General features: G+C 40.8%; 1 pseudogene; it reads left to right on the top strand.

The window, feature by feature from the left end:
* Positions 1-8797: 8797 nt before the first annotated feature.
* LOC111548641 lies at positions 8798-8890 on the top strand (annotated as a pseudogene).
* The last annotated feature ends 13751 nt before the right edge of the window (positions 8891-22641 follow it).

The raw sequence follows: 22641 nt of genomic DNA, 5'->3' as shown, positions 1-22641 counted from the left end.
GGCTGTTTGTTGTACCATTGCTTCTAATGGAGAAAGGTTGACACACAGCCTAGACATCTATCTTTAAGAGACTATTTAAACAAATAGGGATTCCAAAATGCTAGAAGTTGTTTAAAAATATATAGTTGCTGAAAAGAATGAGGCAGATATATATGTACAAAAGATTCTTCAAAATATATGAAGTGAAAAAAAGCAAAGTTCTGAACAGTTATGTACAATGCTATGGTGTTAAATGTTTAATAATATAAAAACACTGTAAGTGTACAGATGTGTACATAAGATAATTACAAAGTTTACTAATAAAAAGGGTATATAGTACACAAATTGCAAATAAAATATATAGTACTCTTTATTGTAAATTCCATTCTATAATGACAATGTGACTTGCTATTTCTTAAAAATTCCAATGTCAAGTTTTTAATAATTTTATCATTCATGACTGTGTCCCAAAATAATATTCTGAATAAGCTTGATTACAATTTGATCAGCAGAGAAGTTGCTCTTATCACTGACAAATGTGTGTGTTGGTTGGTATTTCATTTTTATTCATAATTAAAATGGAAGTGAGACAACAAATATGTATGCTGGAACTTTACTTGTCTATCAATGACACGAGCAACTTCTTTGCTGAATCAGATGATAGTTTTTGAATACTGGAAGAACATTTCCTGAAGTTTTTGTGCTCATCACAATGTAACAGACTCAGAGGTAACACTGATGTTAATTCTTCTTATCATTATTTTCTCCATCACTTTCTTAAGTCTAGACCAAGAGTCAGCAAACCATGGCCCTTGAGCCAAATCTAGCCTGCTATCTGGCTTTGCAAATAAAACCTGGAACACAGCCATGTTCATGAGTTATCTACAACTGCCTGTGCACTACAACAACAGGGTTGAATGGTTGCAACAGAGACCGTGAGGCCCACAAAGCCTAAAATATTTACTATCTGGCCTTTTACAGAAAAATTTTGCAGACCCCATAGAACAAGATCTGATTTGTAATGTTTGCTGATTTCCAAAGTGTAAATACTCCCACCATGACCAATTTGAAGCCACCAACAAGTCCTCACTAAATGCAGAATTGAGAAGAAACAAGAATAGCACATCATCGTATGGTATTTCCATTCCACTAATAGATGTGAGTAACCTCAAGAACACATAGATAATGTTGAGATGTAGAAAAATCATTAGGAAGCCATGAGTTTTGACTATTTTCTTTTAATCTAATTAATTATAAGGTCACATAACTTAATGTTTAATAATCGCTATGTTAACAACCAGCTCACAACATTCCTGAAAATTTCACAGTTGGCTCCTGTAAGCAGATACGGCCAGCTCCAGCTCATGACAGGTTATGGTATGTTGTCAAATGTGTGGAAAATGTATCAGGAGGTCATGACTGTATATCCACATAAGCTTCTATATGCACAGAGTATCTCTGGAAGATGCATAGGAAATTGAAACAGCTGTTGCTTCTGCAGTGGGCAAGTGGAGGTCTGGGAGTTGAGTTGGGGATGCACATTTATTTTTTACTATGTGTTCTTTTGAGAATATAAATTTGTATGAAGGTTTTAAACATATGTCTGTGTTACCCTTAAATCCCAAGGATGGATCTTTTATAAGCAAGCTCTTCCACCTTTTTTCCTTGAGTCTCCCCTTCACCCTGCAGTGTCTCTGCAATGCTGGTAGAGTGCGCTGGCACAGTCCCCGCCTCTGGCCTGGTCCAGGTCCAGCAGGCCTGCCTCCTGGGGCAGCAGCTCCCCAAACGAAGAGCCGCGGAGGCTGAAGAACTCACTGAATCAGCAGTTCTCCCAGATGAAATGCTGGCCTGAAAGCAGCCTCAAGAGCTTCGGCCTGTCACCTTGCCTTGCCTTCTCTTTCTTCCTCGTCCTCTGTTTGTTCATCTTTCCTGAAAAAATTAAGTCAGCTCTTCCCCTTAACCAATTTCTCTAGCATTCGGAAGGGCAGGCCACATGGCCCACCTGCCAGCTACTCCCACCTGCCAAGCCTTCCTGACTATATTTACCCCGGTACTCCCATGTCCCGGGGCTGCTTCGGCAGAGCCAAGGACACACCCAGCTGTTTGTTTTCTAGGTCAGATTTCCTCAGCCATGGGTGTATCTATGCTTTTCCTTCAAAATCCTCATAGCTCCTTTCCCCACCCCAACTTCCAGGCCAGACAGGGTTCAGGGATGTCTCAGCTAAGGTTCCCCTGAAGCAGACACAAATTAGTACAAAAGGGACTTATTAGGAGGTAATCCTTGAACAATTTGGGTAGGAGAACGGAAAGGGTGGACACAGACAAAAAGCACGCCAAGAGAGGATGTGACGGTGACTGCTGCAGTTTTCTACAGCTGCCTGTCAAACTATCCCAACACAGTGGCATTGACCAGCAGCCATTTTCGCTATGCCCACAGCTTCTGTGTGTCAGGCGTTTGGACAGGGCAATGGGAACAGCTTGTTTCTGTTCCACGGTGTGTGGAGCCTCAGCTGGAAAAACTCAAAGACAGGGGTGGCTTAATGACTGGAAGCTGGAACCATCCGGAAGCTTCTTGAAGCTGGGTTGACTTACATGTGGTCTTGCATGTGAGTTGGGCTTTTCACATCGTGGCTGTTGGGTTCTAAGAGGCAGTGTCTGGGGAACAAGAGTTCCAGGGCAGAAGCTACTAGACCTTTTTTGACCTCGCTTCGGATGTCAGCAATGAAGCTCTGTGGATTCAACTGCATTCTATTAGTTACCAGCAGTCGCTTGAATCCTATTAGCTGCAAAACTTAGTGGGCCTCTGGCAAGAGTGCATTGCAGATTGGTACGTCCAGTGAGAGGTGCTGCTGTAGCAACAGGGACCTCTCCAAGGGGCTGTTTGAGTGCTCTCAGAATATGGCACCTGGGTTCCTCCAGAGCAAATGATCTGAGAGAAAGCAAGGAGAAGGCCACTGTGCCTTTCATGACTCATCTCAGAAGTCACACACTATCACGGGCTCTGTTCTTTTCATTGGAAGTGAGTCATGAAGTTCGGCCCACACTCACGAGAAGCGGAAGTAAGCTTTTTAAGTAAGCTCCTTTCTTTTGAAAGGAGTGTAAGAAAGTAAAGCTTTGTTAAATATGTGTGTGTGTGTCCCTAAACTATGTGTCTTTTTTTTTTTTTTTAATCTTCCCTAAACGGAATCACCCTGTGAGTGTTCTGTGACTTGAAGTTTCACAAGACATTATACTTCTGAAATCTATTCATTTTGGCACACTGCATTAGTTTGCTGCTACCACAGACTAGGGGCTTAAACAACAGAAATTTATTTTTGCACAGTTCTGGAGGCTGAAGTTCGAGATCCAGGTGTGGGCAGGGTCAGTTTCTCCTGGGGTCTCTGTCCTTGGCTTGCAGATGGCATCTTCTCCCTGTGTCCCCACATGGTCCTCCCTCTCTGTGTGAGTCTGTGTCCTCATCTCCCCTTCTTATAAGGACACCAGTCAGGTCGGATTAGGGGCCACCCTAAAGACCTCACTTTAACTCAATCACCTCTTTAAAGAACCCACCTCCAAATATAGTCCTGAGGTCCTGGGGGTTAGGACTTCAACAGAGGAATGCTGGGGAGACACAATTCAGGCCACAGCATGCATAGAATTATAGTTTGTTAATTTTCACTACTCTGTAGTATCCCGTTTTATGAACAGACAAAAGTATATTATTTATTCTACCAACAATGAATATTTTGATTATTTCCAGTTTTTTGTTATTATACTTGATACTGCCACAAGCAACCTGGCTCGCATGAACATGTGGCATATATGCATCTCTATATTTCCTCTTAATCCCAATTCTTTTACAAAGTGGTTGCCCTAATTTACACTCCCACCGGCAGCATATCAGAGTTACTCCACATTCTTACCAGTATTTGGTATGGTCAGAATTCTTACCTTGCTCATCTCATGGGTGCAAAATAATATCTCTTTTGTGGCTTTAATTAGCCTTTCCCAGATTACCAACAAGGTAGAGAATCTTTTCGTTTGTTTATGAAATGTTTTTTCATTTCCTCTGTCCATTTTTCCACTGGGTTGTTCACTCTTTCTTCATTGATTTGTCAAAGTTCTTCGCGTATTGGAGTTGCAATTATTTTGGTCACCTGTGGCTTGTCTTTTCAGTTTCTCTTGCCAATTTTTGTCCATCTTGGCTCCTATTCTTTTGCCCATGTCTTGTTTGTGTCCCTCTTGGGTCCTGTTCTCTCCTTGTTCCACATGTGATCCATATCAATCAGTCCAATGAATAAAGTTTCCACTGCATATGCACCTGAATCCTGAGTCTATATCTTCAAAATAGCTCTTAAAAGCCACTGAACTCAGCCAGGCGCAGTGGCTCATGCCTGTAAGCCCAGCACTTTGGGAGGCTGAGGTGGGCAGATCACATAAGGCCAGGACTTCAAGACCAGCCTGGCCAACATGGTGAAACCCCTTCTCTACTAAAATTATGAAAATTAACCAGGCATGGTGGTGCATGTCTGTAATCCCAGCTACTTGGGAAACTGAGGCATGAGAATCGTTTGAACCCAGGAGGCGGAGGCTACAGTGAGCCAAGATCATGTCACTGCACTCCAGTCTGGGAGACAGGGCAAGACTCCATCTCTAAATTAATTAATTAATTAATTAATTCCCTGAACTCTTCATGCTCTTTTCCTAACCTGTGAACTTTTGAACGTGTTTACTGCTGTTCAGGGAATACCATTTCCCATCCTGGCCCCTCTCCTCCCTATACTCTGTATAGCTAACTCCTATTAACCTGCAAGTCTCTGTCTCAGCCGAAGGGACCTCTTTTAACCATGCTCCCAGAGTGCCCTGTAATTGTCACATCACAGCACTTAGCACACAGTATTGCCATTATCCTTCTGCTCGGCTGTCTCTCCCACCAGACTGTCAGTCCCCATGACACTGTACATAGCAGCATGTCTGTACAAAACTGACATGCAATAAATCCTTGATGGTGAATTAATTAATAATTTTTCATGGATAAAAAATTAGGGCCACTAATAAAACCCATCAGCATTCAAATCATTTGTACTATTAAAACATGTAAATTCTATATATTAATCATCAAAACAATGTGAAAATAACCTTGGAACCCTGATCGCCCAAAATAAATGTATTATAAATGTGTAGAACAACAGTTAAGTTTCATCAATAGCCTCCCCTCAAAGATCACACCCTCTGAAGGGAAGATCTCAGCAGAAGGTTCCACCATCCCCTCAGGATTCCATCCTGGGCTCCTTCTCCTGCCCAACCCTGCCCGCGTATACCACATTTCCTCCAGAAAGAAATGGGAACTAGGAAGAATTGCCTAACCTGCTCACACCTGGGAAGCTGGGTGCTCCTGACCAAGGAGAAACTAAACAAATTAAAGTGATGATGATACTGCCCGGCAGTGATTCAGGAGTGATTCAGTGATTCAGGAGTGATTCAGTGATTCAGGAGTACACTGTTCCTGAAGTCACTTGTTTGGCATTGCTACAAGCCTAGTCAAAGTCAGAAACGAAAGCCTCCCACTGAATAAACAGCCAGGTGGGAAAGAAAGGGTTGGCAATGGGGCATTTTAACAAATGAGCTGAACTCTTCCTTTAACTTTATTTTATGGTAGAAATGTTGCAACTTAAACAGATTTACTATTTTGTTTTCCTTTCCTCTGAGACAAATTTTTCCAAGCAACTTTCTCTTAACTGGGTGTCAGTCAGTAACTTCTAAGTTCCTCTAGTGCAAGGTTTCTCAACCTCAACACTATTCACATTTTGGGCCAGACAATTCTTTGTTGTGAAGTCCTGTCCTATGAATTGCAGGATGTTTAGCAGCATCCTGGTCTCCACCAGTAGATGCTAGTAGCACTCCCCAAGTTATGCCAACCAAAACTATCCCCAGATGGTATTTCTGGGATCTAGAGTCTAAAGAGATCTTTTGATTTTCTGCCACTGGCAACTGTTAAAAGAAAAATCTTAGACAAATTAAATTTAACAGAGTTTAATTGAGCAAAGAACAATTCACAAATCGGGCAGCCTTCCGAACCAAAGTAGGCTCAGAGGGACTCCAGCCCTGCAGCGCAGTCCAAGAAGATTTATGGATAGAAAAAGGAAAGTGATGTACAGAAAATAGAAGTAGGTACAGACACAGCCAGATGGGTTGCAGTTCCACGTTTGCCTTATTTGAGGATGATTTGAATCGTTGGTCACCTCTGATTGGTTGAAACTTGGTTACTGACACTAGAGCAGGTTACAGTCTGTTTACGCATCCGGTTAGGTTACAGTTCACTATGTACGGAGAAACCTTTAGGCGGAACTTAAAATATATAAGAAAACCACTTTAGGCTAAACTTAGTTTAACACTACGATTATCTTGTCTTTAGCCCCCCTCCTCAGATAAGGGGCCAATAAATAAATACGGGTATACCTCAGAGATGTTGTTGGTTCAGTTCCAGACCACTACAATTAAGCAAGTATCACAATAAAGTCAGTCACAGAAATTTTTTGGTTTTCCAGTGCATAAAAAAGCTATGTTTACACTACACTATTTTTTCTATTATGTGTGCGCAATAGCATTATGTCTAAAAAAGCAATGTACATACCTTAATTTAAAAATATTTTATTGCTAAAAAATGCTAATGATCTGGACCTTCAGCCAGTTGTGATTTTTTTGTCAGCAGAAGGTCTTGCCTCAATGTTGATGGCAACTGAGTAATCAGGGCTGTGGTTGCTGAAAGGCGGGAAGGCTGTGGCAATTTCTCAAAATAAGACAGCAATGAAGTTTGCCACGTTGGTTGACTCTTCCTTTCATGAAAGATGTCTTTGTAGCATGAGATGCTGTTTGATAGCATTTCACCCACAGTAGGACTTCTTTCAAAATTGGAGTCAACCCTCTCAAACCCTGCCACTGCTTTCTCAACTAAGTTGATGTAACATTCTAAATCCTGTGTTGTTATTTGAACAATGTTCACAGCATCTTCACCAGACATAGATTCTACCTCAAGAAACCACTTTTTCTGGTCATTCATGAAAGCAACTCCTCAGCTGCTAAGCGTTTATCATGAGATTGTAGCAATTCAGTCACATCTTAGACTCCACTTCTAATTTTTGTTCTCTTGCTATTTCCACCACATCTGAAGTTACTTCCTCCACTGAAGTCTCAAACCCCTCAAAGTCATCTGTGAGGGGTGAAATCAACTTCTTTCAAACTCCTGTTAATGTTGAGATCTTTACCTCCTCTCATGGATCACGAATGTTCTTAATGGCTTCTAGAATGGTGAATCATTCACAGAAGGTTTTCAGTTTACTTTGCCCACATCCATCAGTGGAACCAGTGACACATCCATGGCACCTGTAGCCTTATGAAGTGTATTTCTTAAATAGTAAGACTTGAAAGTTGAAAATAGTCCTTGATCTATGGGCTGCAGAATGGATATTGTGTTTGCAGGCATGAAAACATTATTCTCCTTGTACATCTCTATCAGAGCTCTTAGGTGACCAGGTGCATTGTCAATGAGCAGTAATATTTTGAAAGGAATTTTTTAGCAGTGGTCTCAACACTGGGCTTAAAATATCCAATAAATCATGCTGTAAACAGATGGGGATTTATCTATCCGGGCTTTGTTGCTTTATTATAGAGCACTTCTTAAGGGTCCTAGGGTTTTCAGAAGAGTAAATAAACATTTTCTTCAACTTAAGGTCATCAGTTACATCATCCCCTAACAGGAGAGGCAGCCTGTCCTTGAAGCTTTGAAGCCAGGCACTGACTTCTCCTCTGTAGTGTAAAAGTCTTAGTTGGTGTCTTCTTCCAATACACGGCTGTTTCTTCTACACTGAAAATCTTCTATTTAATGTAGCCACCTTCATCAACTTTAGTTAAATCTGCTGGATAACTTACTGCAGTTTCTCCATTAGCACTTGCTGCGTCACCTTGCACTTAAGTTATGAAGATGGCTTCTTTCCTTAGACCTCATGAACCAACCTCTGTTGCTTCAAACGTTTCTTCTGCAGCTTCCTTACCTCTCTTGGTCTTCAGAGAATTGAAGAGAGTTAGGGCCTTGCCCTGGATCAGGCTTTGGCCCAGAGAAATGTCATGACAGGTTTGATTTTCTATCCAGACCACTAGAACTTTCTCCATATCAGCAATAAGGCTGTTCTGCTTTCTTATCATCTGTGTGTTCACTAGAGTAGCACTTTTAATTTCCTTCAAGAACGTTTTGCATTCACAACTTGGCTAACTCTCAGGCACAAGAGCCTAGCTTTCCGCTATCTCAGCTTAATCATTTCTACCTTTTGATTTAAAGTAAGAGACATGAAACTCTTCCTTCCATTTGAACACTTAGAGGCCACTGTAGGGTTATTAATTGGCCTAATTTCAACATCATTGTATCTCAGGGAATAGGAAGGTCCAAGAAAAGGGACAGTGGTGGGAGAACAGCAGGCTGATGAGGGGTCAGAACACATCCAGCATTTGTGAATTACATTCATCATCTTATACGGGCATAGTTCGTGGCACCCCAAAACAATTACAATGGTAACACCACAGATCACCAGAACAGATATTATAACGATGGAAAAGTTTGAAATGCTGCGAGAATTGCCAGACTATGACAGAGACACAAAGTGAGCAAAGGCTGTTGGAAAAATCATGCTGATAGACTTGCCCCACACAGGGTTGCCACAAAACTTCAATCTGTAAGAAATGTACTATCTGCAAAGTGCAATAAAGCAAAGCACAATAAAACCAGGTTTGGCTGTGAACTCTTTAGCCCCTTCTCAGATGTCCAAGGGAAAAACAATAAATGATAATCCTTTTGTAGTTCATAAGCTGATGGTTGGGTTTTCATGCTCATGTGTGAGATGTGTTCTTTCGTATCTATCAACACATTACCGGGCTGGTGTGACAACAAATGAGTAAACAGGAGGCACAGGCCCATCGCATTGCATGTCTGGAAAACATTCTCTTCCTCTAACCCAGCTAGGGTTCATGTTTATCATTTCACAATCTCATTCAATAGTAGGTAGTGATTTCCAACAACAGAAAGTGCACATTTCCAAGTCACACAGTCAAGGATCTCCACAACCTGGGTTTGGAAACTTGGGGAGAATTGTGTTAAGTGAACATAAAGGTTAGACATTCTAGGTGGAAGAAATGATACTGGCAAAGGTGTGGTGGTAAGAGGGAAAGGAAAATTCCACAGATGCACAGCCACTGTGGCTGGAGAGGAAGGTTCCTATAGTGTACAAGGATTTGGCTTTCCCACAGACTAGGTCCCATCTCTAGGGAATCACTCCCTCCTCTCCCCAACCCATGTGGTCATGCCTGCTTCTCAATTCCCAGCAACTTGGGTTTCTACCACCCGCTAGCACTGCTAACTTACACTGCTTTGTATTGCTAATGACTTTTTCCTATGTGGTGTATCATCCCAGTTCAGTGGTCAATTTCTAAAAGGCAGTGACAGCATCTAGTGTGAAAGTTTACCGGGATCCTGGCGAACACAGTGAAACCCCGCCTCTATTAAAAATACAAAAAATTAGCCGGGTGTGGTGGCGGGCGCCCGTAATCCCAGCTACTCAGGAGGCTGAGGCAGGAGAATCGCTTGAACCCAGGAGGCGGAAGTTGCCGTGTGCCAAGATCATGCCACTGCACTCCAGCCTGGGCTACAGAGCGAGACTCCATCTCAAAAAAAAAAAAAAAAAAAAAAGAAAGAAAGAAAGAAAGAAAGAAAGTTAACCTGGCGCAGGCACTTGAAAAGTATAAACAACCGATTCCGTCAGAAAACAGAGAGAGGGGCACTTGAATTACTAGTAAACAGTTGGATTAAGATCAACCTCCGGAATTTCTGGAAAGGGCTGGTTAACTTAGTTTAGGTCACTTATGCTGATCAGCAGCAGATGAAGCAATAGAGAGGTTTGTCAACATTACTCAAAATTTAACTTAAAAACCATTACATCAGTACAATAATTTTAATCATCTGATGGTCCTGAAGTCTTTTTCACACTTAATGACTTTTTTAAAGTTCTTTTTCTCATGTAGAAGACAGGATCAAGCAAACACCTGCGCCTGGTCACATGTGCATTACTGTGTGACTCCACAGTGCCCCACTGAAGCCAGTGTCGCTTCCTCCAGGTCCCAGTCAGTCATCTTCCCACATTCAACAGTGCCTTTGTCCAGACCTGTTATGCTGTAATCTTGCAATAACCTTTGGAACTGCCTCTTTTTACTCAATGAAGTCTGCTGTCAAGCAAGGAAAGCTGGTTGTAAATGCAGCATTCAGGGATGTAGGCCAAGTTCATTGCGCTAAAGTCCTATCATTGTTAACAAAAACAAAATAATTGCTGCATGTTGACATACCGCAAGCAAGGGATGTAACTAAACTGACATCAGTGGAACGGGATGGGAGGGCCATGAGATGAGACAATCTCTACATTGCATCAACAACCTCTGTGTCTGCATGTATTCCAGCACCTTGCTTTGAACTCATTATGGTCCTCTCCAGACAACCCTGTCATTATCTCAAGGCTGAACTTCTTCTCCTGGAACAGTCTCTCTTCACAATTATGATGCCTCCAGACATTTGAGAGGGAGCCAGTTTCCCTTCAGAATACATTAGTGTGTTTTAAAAGTAAATAAATGTTTATTTCGTCAAGCAATTAATTAAAAACAGCAAAGCAGGTGAAAGAGTGACACAAAGAAAGAATAAGGAGGTGTTTTAAGGAAAATCCTGCTGGAAACTTTAGGCGGAGAGTGACACCCATTCTTTCAGTCATTTGTTTTTATGCTGAAAGCAGACAAGACATTTTACAATAAATGATATGTGAACTCTAAAAATATTAAGGGAAGGGAAGTAAAAGAGCAAGAGACATGACATGAAAAGGGTGCAAAACTCCTGTCAGAAAACCTAGGCAAAAGGAGTACAAATCTTAGCTCCGTGATCACAATCACGGACCACAGGGGGAGCTGACCAAAAGCCACAGGAGGGGTTCCCAGCCCTGGCTGTGCCTCAGACTCAAAGGGAGGGAGCATTTGCAAAGTCTGCTCATCTGACACTACTCAAACGCACTGAATCAAAATCTCTAGGCCTTAGACCAAGACGTCTGTCTAATAAAAGGAAGCACAAGAAACCATCAACTGAAACAACCTTTAACTCGAAAAGGAATTTATGACATATGGCTTTTTTTTTAAGCCACTAGACAATGAAATGCACCGTAGTCAATCACATATAAAGAACACCCTCAGAGATGTTTGTCACATGGCTGTTTCTCACACCAACCCTCAATAAAGGTTGAGGACATAAGGGTACCTTATGGTGTCTGAAAAAACTTTCTCCACAGCCAGCCTTATGCCCATCTCATCAGAGCAAGCATAGGGACCAGACTAGGGAATGGTGGATGGCACGTGCTTTGGGCTTCTTCGCCTAGGCTTGTGGTGAGACTCAAATGAGTAAGGTCATGCACATAGTAGGTAACCAGCAAACATTAGTTGATTGTTGTTATCCTCATTCCTTTTTTTTTTTTTTTTTTGAGACGGAGTCTCACTGTCACCCAGGCTGGAACGCAGTGGCACAATCTCGGCTTACTGCAACCTCCACCTCCTGGGTTCGAGCAGTTCTCTTGCCTCAGCCTCCCGAGTAGTTGGGACTACAGACGCAGGTCACTACTCCCAGCTAATTTTTGTATTTTTAGTAGAGACCGGGTTTCACTATGTTGGCCAGGCTGGTCTCGAACTCCTGACCTTGTGATCTGCCCACCTCAGCCTCCCAAAGTGCTGGGATTACAGTTGTGAGCCATCATCATTACTTTCGAAGACCATTGTTCTTAATGGACTTTGGCAGGAGCCGAACATTTACCATCACTAACAAGAAGCAAACTAAAAACAAAGCCTGCTTCTGCTGTGCCTCCCTTGTACTACCTGCTCCCACAAGCAGGTAGGGAGTGCCTGACACACCCTATTTCACTATTCTTCACAACCACCCTATGGGTAGGCACTATTCTTATACACGACTTACGAGTGGGAAGACCAAGGAACAGACATGTTAAATATTGTCAATGATATGTAGCAGAACTGATCATCTGACTCTAGATTGTGCGACTTCAAATAATATGCTCTTTTTCTTCTTCATACTAATTTTTTTTTTTTTTTTGAGATAGGATCTTGCTGTGTCACCCAGGCTGCAGTGCAGTGGCATGATCACAGCTCACTGCAGCCTCGACCTCCCAGTCTCCAAGTGATCCTCCCACCTCAGCCTCCTGAGTAGCTGGGACCACAGGCTCCTGCCACCATCTCTGGCTAATTTTTTCTGTTTTTTTGGTAGAGATGGTGTCTCACTATGTTGCCCAAGCTGGTCTCAAACTCCTGGGCTCAAGTGATCCTCCTGCCTCGGCCTCCCAAAGTACTGGAATTACAGGTATCAGCCACCGCACCTGGCCTGATATGCTCTTAATAACCAGATTTTATACTCCTGTCGGAAAATAAGGACTCTGGCTTGTTAGGAAGGAACCCATAAGTTCCAGGTATTCAGAGGAAGAAAATATCCAAGTTACAGTTTTGTTATAAAAATTAAAGCCTGAGCCACATCCTATCTCATCACAGAAGATGCCCATAGGAGTCCTTGTATATAGGGGACTGCATTCAAAGCAACTTTGCTTTTTTTTTTTGGTTAGGGAAAGTTTTTTTTTTTTTTTTTTTTGAGACAGAATCTTGCTCTTGCCCAGACTGGAGTGCAATGGCACAATCTCGGTTCACTGCAACCTCTGCCTCCTGAGTTCAAACAATTCTCCTGCCTCAACCTCACAAATAACTGGGATTATAGGTGCCCGCCACCATGCCCAGCTAATTTTCGTATTTTTAGTAAAGACAGAGTTTCACCATGTTGGCCAGGCTGGTCTTGAACTCCTGACCTCGTGATCTGCCCACGTCAGCCTCCCAAAGTGCTGGGATTACAGGCATGAGCCACCACGCCCAGCCAAAGCAACTTTGAACGGGGCCAAATACTCAACACATGCACGAGTTTTGCTCTGACCTTGGCCTGGAAGACTTTGGAACAGCCTTTGTCTCCTGCCCACATTTCTGATGACCTGTCAGAAAGCTCAGCTAATTCCTCAGAATCTGTCATCAATAATCTCACAAGGTTCCATTTCTTCAGAACACGACCTATGACATCTTTTTTAAATGTTCTCAATTTCTTTGAAAGAGGGTTCTTGGCCCTATAATCCCAGCACTTTGGGAAGCCTAGATAGGCGGATCACCTGAGGTCAGGAGTTCGAGACCAGCCCGGCCAACATGACAAAACCCCATCTCTACTAAAAATATACAAAAATTAGCTGGGCATGATAGCGGGTGCCTGTATTCCCAGCTACTTGGGAGGCTGAGGAAGGAGAATCACTTGAACCCAGGAGGCGGAGGTTACAGTGAGCCGAGATCGCGCCACTGCACTCCAGCCTGGGCAACAGAGAGAGACTCCTCTCAATAAAAACAAACAAACAAACAACAAAACAAAACAAAAATTGGGGGGATTATTCCCCGGAGTCATTTCTTTTCAAGTTTGTTATTCAAGTGAGTGCAAAGATTGAGAGTTAAAACCCTACAGATGTCATAAGCTGCTGCCCAGACATTACGTGACAGCAAGCTCACACTTGCCACCAGGGCGGCAGCCAGCTTCTGATCGCTCGTGAAATAAAAGCCAAAGGGCATCCCACGGGCAGGTTTCATTTGCTGAGGGTATGAGGAATCGGCTCTATGGCTTTTATTTACACTCACAGGTACCAGTCAGTAACCGAGGGCGCCTCTAGCCGGGACCAACACTTTCAAAGTGTCCTCCTTGGTAGAGACAATGCCCCTCTGGAGAATGAGGACATCTTTAGGACCTAGAAAGGTGAGGTCTGAAGGCCCTGGACACTGCGGGACGCTGGGCAGCTGGGCACCCTTGGAACCGAAGCGAGGCAGGAAACCGCAGCTCGTGCTGCTGTTGACGCCAAAGCCGCCTCTCCCCACCCCCTCCCGCTCCCGGGAGAACCGGGCAGAGGGAAAACCTGGAGAGATGGAGCTGGAGTTCAGGAAGGGAGCTTTGGCTAGACCCCGGATGGGCAGGAAGGGGAGAGAAAGACTAAAACTGAGTGCAGCATTGGTTTTAGAAATAACTTTAGGAATAACTGAAAAAAAGCAAAGCTTGAATGTCATCTTGGGGCGTGAGATAACAGCCACAGTCCCTTTTTAATTCTGCTTATAAATGTTTAATTAAAATGGCTTTGACTACAGTAATGTCCGCAGAGGGTCATAGGTCGTAGCTGGAAAGACCAGCAGTGAAATCTCTTCTTCAAAGCCTACAGATTTTCTCTATTCCTAAAATGTTTTGCTTACCAAGCCCAGGGAGCCCCACAGAACACACCTCCTACATGGGAACCAGATGCAAATTCTATGGTACAAATGGTTCATTGGTGCCTTTGGAAATCCTAGAACTAGAGAGACCTGTCAGTGGGATGTCAATCCTCAGGCAGATCTCAGCATTTCACTAGAAGCCAGTGTGGGGCAAGTCATGTCAAATGTTTCTGATAAGGCTGTGATTTCGGTAAGGCTTATTTTTTACATAATCATTTTTAAAATCCTATTTTTTCAGATAATAAAAGTAGTATATGCTTTCTATTTTTTTAAAAAAGCACCAAGAACAATAAATATATTAGATCAATGCACCCCTACCATGATCCCAAGCCTTAGAGATAACCACTGTTAACTGTTTGAGATGTCCTTATCCACATTTTTCTCTGCATATATGCTATACAAAAGCAGGATTTATATCTATGTACTCTGATTCTTAGTGACTCACATTACTAGGAAGGTGATCTTCAAAAGTAAATTAATTTTTAAAGTAATTTCAGTTTAACTTTGATGTTCACATATGAATGTGTCATTTTTTTAACTGAGCATTTCACTAGGAGAACTCAATATCATCATTTTGATAGTGAGTCAGTACTGCTGTTCTCATACAAAAGATAGCAGGCATGAATTATTAAATAATCTTAGCTATTTGTATAGTTAACAAAAATGATCTAATATTAAGCAATTATTGAGTCCATACTAACTTCTAGGTACTGTCATAAGCATTTTACTTATGTTAACTCTGAAGAACAACCTTATGAGAAAGGTAGTAATATCCTTTTTCAGGTGGAGAAAAAGAGGCTCAGATAAATTAAATAATGTTCCCAAGGTCATGCAGCAAATAATTGCTGCACAGATATTCAAATCTATTCAAAGCAACATCGATATATGTTCTATTCTGCTACCAACTGTTCAAGTAATCAGGTTATAGTTATGAAAACAAGCAGATAAATAAATCAACATGTTTAAAATTGTTTTCTGATTCAACTATGTATATTATGGAGTTCTTAGTGAAAGTGATGAGTTTGGAGTCCACCCCCGGGTACTTACCACCGGTGTGACCTTGAGCAGATCTTTTAGCTGAAACACAGCTACAAAGTGAAGATGCTGTCTATAGTAACACTGGGCTCACGGAGCTAAAGTGAGGTTTAAAGGAGGCAATATGTATGAAATCTCCTTCTAAACTGTCAAGAACTATTTAATATGGTGTTAAGGATATATGTATGTGGCGATTCCTAGTTCAATTACAACAGGCTTTGTAACTTCACATTTATAATAATTCCATCAGAATGAAACAAATGCAGGATTTTTTTAACTAACTGAAAATAAAAGGCAGCTTTCAGCACTACTCAAAGTCAGGGCATATTCCCCGAGAGCAAGTCTGTACCCTGTCCCAGGCTCACTGGCTGTGTTTCCTCCTTTACCCAGGACACCAGCAACAAGGGCACCCCCCCCCCACAACCTTGTTTTCCTGCCACACTTTTTCCTATTCTGATACTGAAGTGTTAGATTAATTTTTATTTTATCAACATAACATTCACATATTTTAAGTCAAATACTCAATACAAAAAAAAGTCTCTGACCTAACTCCCCAGTTTTCTTGCTGAATACTACCATTTTCCTTTCCTTCCTCTCTTTCTTCCAGTATTTACTTTCACATTTCAAAATGATATGTTTATTCTGCAACTTGTTGGTTAATCTATTTTAGTGTATTATTGACTTCCTATTAGAACGATAAGGATATTGTTTTCATAAACTACTTCTCTTCCTCCACTTTCCTCATACTCCAAAATGGGGTTACATAATAATTATTAGTCGTGTGTTCTTGAGTCAGTATTAACATTGTTATGGTTATCTAATATTGTTCACCACTGAGACAAATGGTAAACTATCACTACTATTTCCTCTTTTGTAGAAAGAAATCAAAAATGGCAAACAATAGAGACAACCAATGAAATCAAAAGCTGACTCTTTGAGAAGATTAATAAAATCACTAAGACTCTAGACTGAGCAAGAAGACACAAATTACCAAAATCAGGAATCAAAGAGGGAACATCATCACAGATCCTACAAATATTAAAAGAACGATAGGGAAGAGTATAAACACGTATATGCCAATAAATTTGAAAAATTACATAAGTGGTCACATTGCTCAAAAGACACAGATTACCAAAACTGGCACAAGAAGAAATAGGAAATATGATAAGGCTTTATAGCTATTAAAGAAATTCAATTGTAATTTAAAATCTTCTCACAATTATAAATCCAGGTCTTGATGGCTTCTCTTACGAATTCTAACAAATATTTAAGGAGGAAATAATACCAATCCTATACAAAAATTTTTATAAAATAGGAATCAAGGAACATTTCCCATCCATTTTATGAGTCCAGTATCGCCCTGGTACTAAAAACAAAGACATTAAAAGAAAGTAATAGCTAATATTCTTCATGAACATAAAGGCAAAAATTCTTAACAAAATATAAGCAAAACAAAGCAAACAATATTTTTAAAGGATAATATATCATGATCAAGTGGGATTTATCTCAGGAATTTAAGATTAGTTTAACATTTGAAAATTAATCAATGTTATTCATCATATTAATAAAATAAAAGAGTAGAACCCTACGATCATCTCAATAGATGCAGAAAAAGCATCTGGCAAAATTTAACACCCATTCATGATAAAAACTCTCAGCAAAAATGAATTTTGTCAATCTGATTTATTTTTTAATCTACAAAAAACCTACAGCTAACATCACACTTAATGGTGAAAGACAGGACACTTCCCCCAAAATGAGGAACAGAGCAAGGACAGTCACTCTCAACTACTCCTATTCAACATTGTACTAGAAGGCACAGCCAGTGCAAGTAAAGTCATCTAAATTGGAAAAGAAGAAAAACTATTTATTTGTAAACATGATAGTCTACATAGAAAATCCTCAGAGAAATATGAAAAAGCTACTAGAATTACTAAAACTAATAAGAAGTCTTAGCAAAGTTGCAAGATACAGTTAATATTTAAATATCAACAGTATTTCCAAACAATTGGAAAATAAAAAAATTTTTTACTTCACATTTACAACACACACACAAAAACTAGATACCTGAAATACCTAGTGATAAGCTTAACAAAATATAATCAAGATGTGTATGCTGAAAAGCATGAAACATAGCAGAGAGAAATAAAAAGACTTAAATAAATGGAGAAATAAAAAATATTCGTGGATAAGAAGACCCAATAGTTATAAAATGTCAGTTGTTTCCAAATCGATCTTTAGACTCAACAAAGGAATTTTTTATAGAAATTGATAAACTGATTCTAAAATTTATATGAAACTTTAAAGCACCTAGAATAGTCCAATTTTGGAAAAGAAAAAAGTTTGAAGATTTAACACGACCTGATTTTAAATCTTTCTAAACTGCTACAATAATCAAGGTAATGAGCTATTGGTATACAGACAGACACATGGATGAAAAAACTGATTAGGGAGTCTAGAAGTTAACTCACATGTACATGCTCAATTAATTTTCAACCAAAGTGACAAGGTAAGCCAATGACTCAAAGATAGTATATTCAAATAAATTGTGCCAGAACAATCAGATATCCTATGACCCTTACCTCAAACCATACACAAATGTTAATCCATTGACTTAAATGTAAAAGCTAACACTATAAAACATCCAGGAGAAAACACATCCAATCTCAATGTAACAAATATCTCATATACAGAACATAACAACCACTAACCATAAAAAAAAATATTAATACATGGAACTTTATCAAAATTAAAACCACTATTCTTCTGAAGACAATGTTTACCAAAAAAAAAGGCAAGCCACAGAATGGGAAAAAATATTTGAAAATGTACATTTGAGAAAAAATTTGTATCCAGAATATGTAACTATTATGATTCAACAATATAAACAACCCATTTTTTTTTTAATGGAGTAAAGACTTGAATAAACACTTCAAAAAAGAAGATATACAAAGGTTTACAAGCAAATGAAAAGATATTCAACAAATTATTCAAAAAAGTAATTTAAAAATACAATGAGATATCACAACATATGCATTAAATTAGCTAAAATTTTTAAAAACTGATAATCCCAAATGTTGGTAAGAGATGGAGCAACTGGAACTCTCACATATTTTGATATGCATGTAAAATGGTACAATCATTTTGGAGAAAAGCTTCGCAGTTTCTTATAAAGTTAATCTTATATTTACTATATGACCTAATAATTCCATTCCTATACATTTATTTAAAGGAAATGAAAATATATGTTCACATAAAGTCATAGTCACAAATGTTCATAGCAGCTTTATCATTAATTGCCCCAAACTGGAAAGAACCCACCCACATTTCCTTCAATAGATGAATGGATAAACTATGATACAGTCATAGAGTAGAACAATATACAGCAATAAAAAAAGAATGCATGGCTGGTTTTGGGATTTGGATGAATCTCAAAAACATGATGCTGAATAAAAGAGGTCACACTCAAAACACTACAGTCATGTAGTCCGTAGGGAAGATCTGGGACACATCCAACTTGCATACCAAATCCTCTGATGTTCAAGTCGCTGATATAAAATGGCATGGTATTTACACATGTCCTCCCATATACTTTAAATCATCTCTAGATTACATGTAATACCTAGTACAGTGTACATGAAAAAGTTGTAGTATATTATTTAGGGAATAATGGCAAGAAAAAATAAGTCTATACATGTTCAGTACAGACACAATTTTTTTGCCCAAATATTTCTGATTCATGGTTGGCTGAATCCATAGATTTAGAACTCATGGATACAGAGGGCCAATTTATTTATATGATTCTATTTATATTAACTTCTAGAAAAAGCAAAACTATAGTGGTAGAAAGCAGATCAGTGGTTGCCAGGGCCCAGGAAGTAAATGAAAGGATAATTAATCCCCTTGAAAAGGAGTCCAAGAAATTTTCTCTGGTGATGGTAGCATTCTGTATCGTAATTGTAGTGGTGGTTCCATGACTGTGTATTTTCAAAACTAGGGATTCTCAGCCTTGGCACTGCTGACATTCTGGGCAGGATAGTTCTTTGTTGCAGGACTTTACTGTGCACTGCAGGATGTTGAGCAGTGGCCCTGGCCTCTACCCAAGACGAGGACCACGCTCACACCCCCTCCCAAGTTGTGACCAGCAAAACTGTCTCCAGACATTACCAAATATCTCCTGGAGGCGTGAAATCACTTCTGGTTGAGAACCACTAGTCAAAACTCATCAAATAGACTGGGAACAGTTGCTCACGCCTATAATCCCAACACTGGGAAGCCGAGGCACATGGATCACCTGAGCCTAGGAGTTTGAGACCAGCCTGGGCAACACTAAATTAAATTTAACAAAATAGAATTAAATTTTATTTTTAAAATTCAAATTTAAAAAAAAATTGTTTTAGATGGGGTCTCACTCTTTCACCCAAGTTGGAGTACATGGAATGATCTCGGCTCACTGCAGCCTCCACCTCCCAGTCTCAACTGATCCTCAGACTCCTGAGTACCTGGACCATAGGCGCATGTCACCATCTGTGCTAATTTTTTTTTGTATTTTGGGTAGAAACTGGGTTTTGCCATGTTGCCCAGGCTGGTCTCAAACTCCTGAGCTCAAGTAATCCACCCGCCTCAGCCTCCCAAAGTGCTAGGGATTACAGGCTTGAGCCACTGCACCTAGCCAGAATTTTTTTTTTTTTTTTTATTTCAAAAAAAGAGAAAAAAGACCAGGCACGGTGGCTAAGGGCTGTAATCCCAGAACTTTGGGAGACCAAGGTGGGTAGATCACCTGAGGTCAGGAATTCGAGACTAGCCTGGCCAACATGGCAAAACCCTATCTCCATTAAAAATACAAAAATTAGCCAGGTGTGGTGGCATATGCCTGTAGTCCCAGCTTCTCAGGAGGCTGAGGCATGAGAATTGCTTGAACCCATGAGGCGGAGGTTACAGTGAGCCGAGATTGTGCCACTTCACTCCAGCCTGGGCAACAGAGCAAAACTCTGTCTCAAATTTAAAAAAAAAAAAGAGAGAGAGAGAGAGAACTCATCAAACAGTAGACTTGCAAAACAGAAATCAGTGAATTTTAGCATACATAAATCCTATCCCAATAAAACTGATTTTTAAAATTTAGGAAGCAGTTTGGGACAACAGTCCTTATGCCCAGGAGATAAGAGTTCGCCCTTACACATTCTGCATGTCCCTCATTATAATCGAATGAGAAGCTCTACAGATTTTGAAATAATTTTTCTGCAGATTTTTAGAAATATTCATTTTTTTAAATTACTTCAGCATTGTTACTAAAAAATCTGATGTGATCTTAATTCCTGATTCTTTGTGATTTGTTTTCATTCCTCTGAAAGTTTTTTAGTCACTAAATCAGGTTCTTATAATAAGCCCATTCAAACTGGAAAAGTAAGTCCTTTTCCAGGAAGTTTTCATGCACGTTTTATTTACAATTTTTTCCTGTCTGTTTTCTCTATTCACTTTTCCCAGAACTCCAGAAAGATGTTGGGACTCCAGAAAACACACTTTCTCATCTTATCTAATAGTTGTCTATCTTTCTGTCTTTTCGTTCTAGGAGACTGCCTTTGTCTTCCAACTCTTTCTGAAGGCTTTGTTTCAGCTTTCATATCTGTAATTCCAAAGAGTTTTTTCTTGTTCTCAAATTGGTCCTCTTCTCTAAGGACACTATTGTAATTCAATTCTTTTTTTTTTTTTTTTTTTTTTTTTTGAGACGGAGTCTCGCTCTGTCACCCAGGCTGGAGTGCTGTGGCTGGATCTCAGCTCACTGCAAGCTCCGCCTCCCGGGTTCATGCCATTCTCCTGCCTCAGCCTCCCGGGTAGCTGGGACTACAGGCGCTGCCACCTCGCCCGGCTAGTTTTTTGTAGTTTTTAGTAGAGATGGGGTTTCACCGTGTTAGCCAGGATGGTCTCGATCTCCTGACCTCGTGATCCGCCCGTCTCGGCCTCCCAAAGTGCTGGGATTACAGGCTTGAGCCACCGCGCCCGGCCTGTAATTCAATTCTTTTTCCACCAATCCCTGCAAGGTGTGTCCCTTCTAGAGATAATGCCACTTTCAGTCTCTCATGTTGAAAGTTGCCTCGTTGGATGCATGGTGATCACCTTAGCCGTTTGTACGTATTTAACTAACATGGGGGCCTTAAAATTGGCCGTCCTGCAAGCATGGGTAGCACGTGTTGAATGGTTGCCTTCAGAAAATGATAAAGCAGCAGAAAGTTGATTTCTTCCTTGGGGAAAATATCAATGTCTGAAGGTGTTTTCTCTGGGAATTTACAGTCCCTCCAAGGATGAATTTTCCATCCCCATGCGTAGGAAGAACATCCGTTTCCGGTGTTCCAGGCAGAGAGCAAGGGAAGCAGGCTGACGGGCTCTCCTCATCATTCTTCCCAACGTTCACTTATAACTCCTATTTTGACCCCAGATATCATGCTTGCCTTCCACTGTGCCCTGTGTCCCTGACTCTGAAGGCTGTTCAATCAGGGTTTTGAAGGAAATGGTTCTTCCCCTGAAACTGAGTGCGGTGAATAAGACTGTCCTGGAGCGGCAGAGGGGAAATAGATGCTATGGGGGAGGGGGGGAGGGGCTGTCAAACGCCATGACCAGGTTCATCATCGCCTCTCTCCTCCCCTCTACCTTTGTCCCTGGTTTCTATAGAGCAGAAATCTGGGTCAAGACGGACTGCATTGGATCAAGAGTTGCTATGATCCGGGAAAAGCTCTGCAGGGTAAGTCATGAGTTGAGTGGAATGTGGTTTTGCAGAATAAAGGAAAGACTAAGGAGAGAAAAACAAGTGGATCAGCTGAGGGCAGCGTGAAGGGCACCAGCTCCAAGGTGCAGGTGGAACTCCAGGGAGGCCAGCGTGGCTGGAATGTAGGGTGGCAGCGAAAAGAAAGCACTCCACACAGAGAAAGGGACTTCCACGATTTCTTTCAAGGGGCTGTCGATCACTCAGCACCCTTTCCCAAAGGTAACCTGGGAACTTAGAAGATGTGCACTGAGACGTTTTAAGAAACCCAAAGGTGAAAGGGGGTGCTTTTATGGACATGTGTGTCTGCGGGAGGATGCTTGGGCTTAGAGCAAGAGCAGCTATAGACAAGGGAAAGGAATGGGAAACAATTCCTGTTTCCCATTGGGAAAGGAATCCTCGGGGTTCTGCTCCTGATCTCGAGCCTCTGGTTCACATGTCCTCAGGAATAAAATCAGACCTTGGAGAAGCTCAATCTGGGT

Source organism: Piliocolobus tephrosceles, chromosome 5 (assembly GCF_002776525.5).
Source record: "Piliocolobus tephrosceles isolate RC106 chromosome 5, ASM277652v3, whole genome shotgun sequence".
Taxonomy (NCBI): Eukaryota; Metazoa; Chordata; class Mammalia; order Primates; family Cercopithecidae; genus Piliocolobus; species Piliocolobus tephrosceles.
The sequence above is the reverse complement of the archived record's forward strand: the minus strand, read 5'-3'. Positions and strand labels throughout refer to the sequence as shown.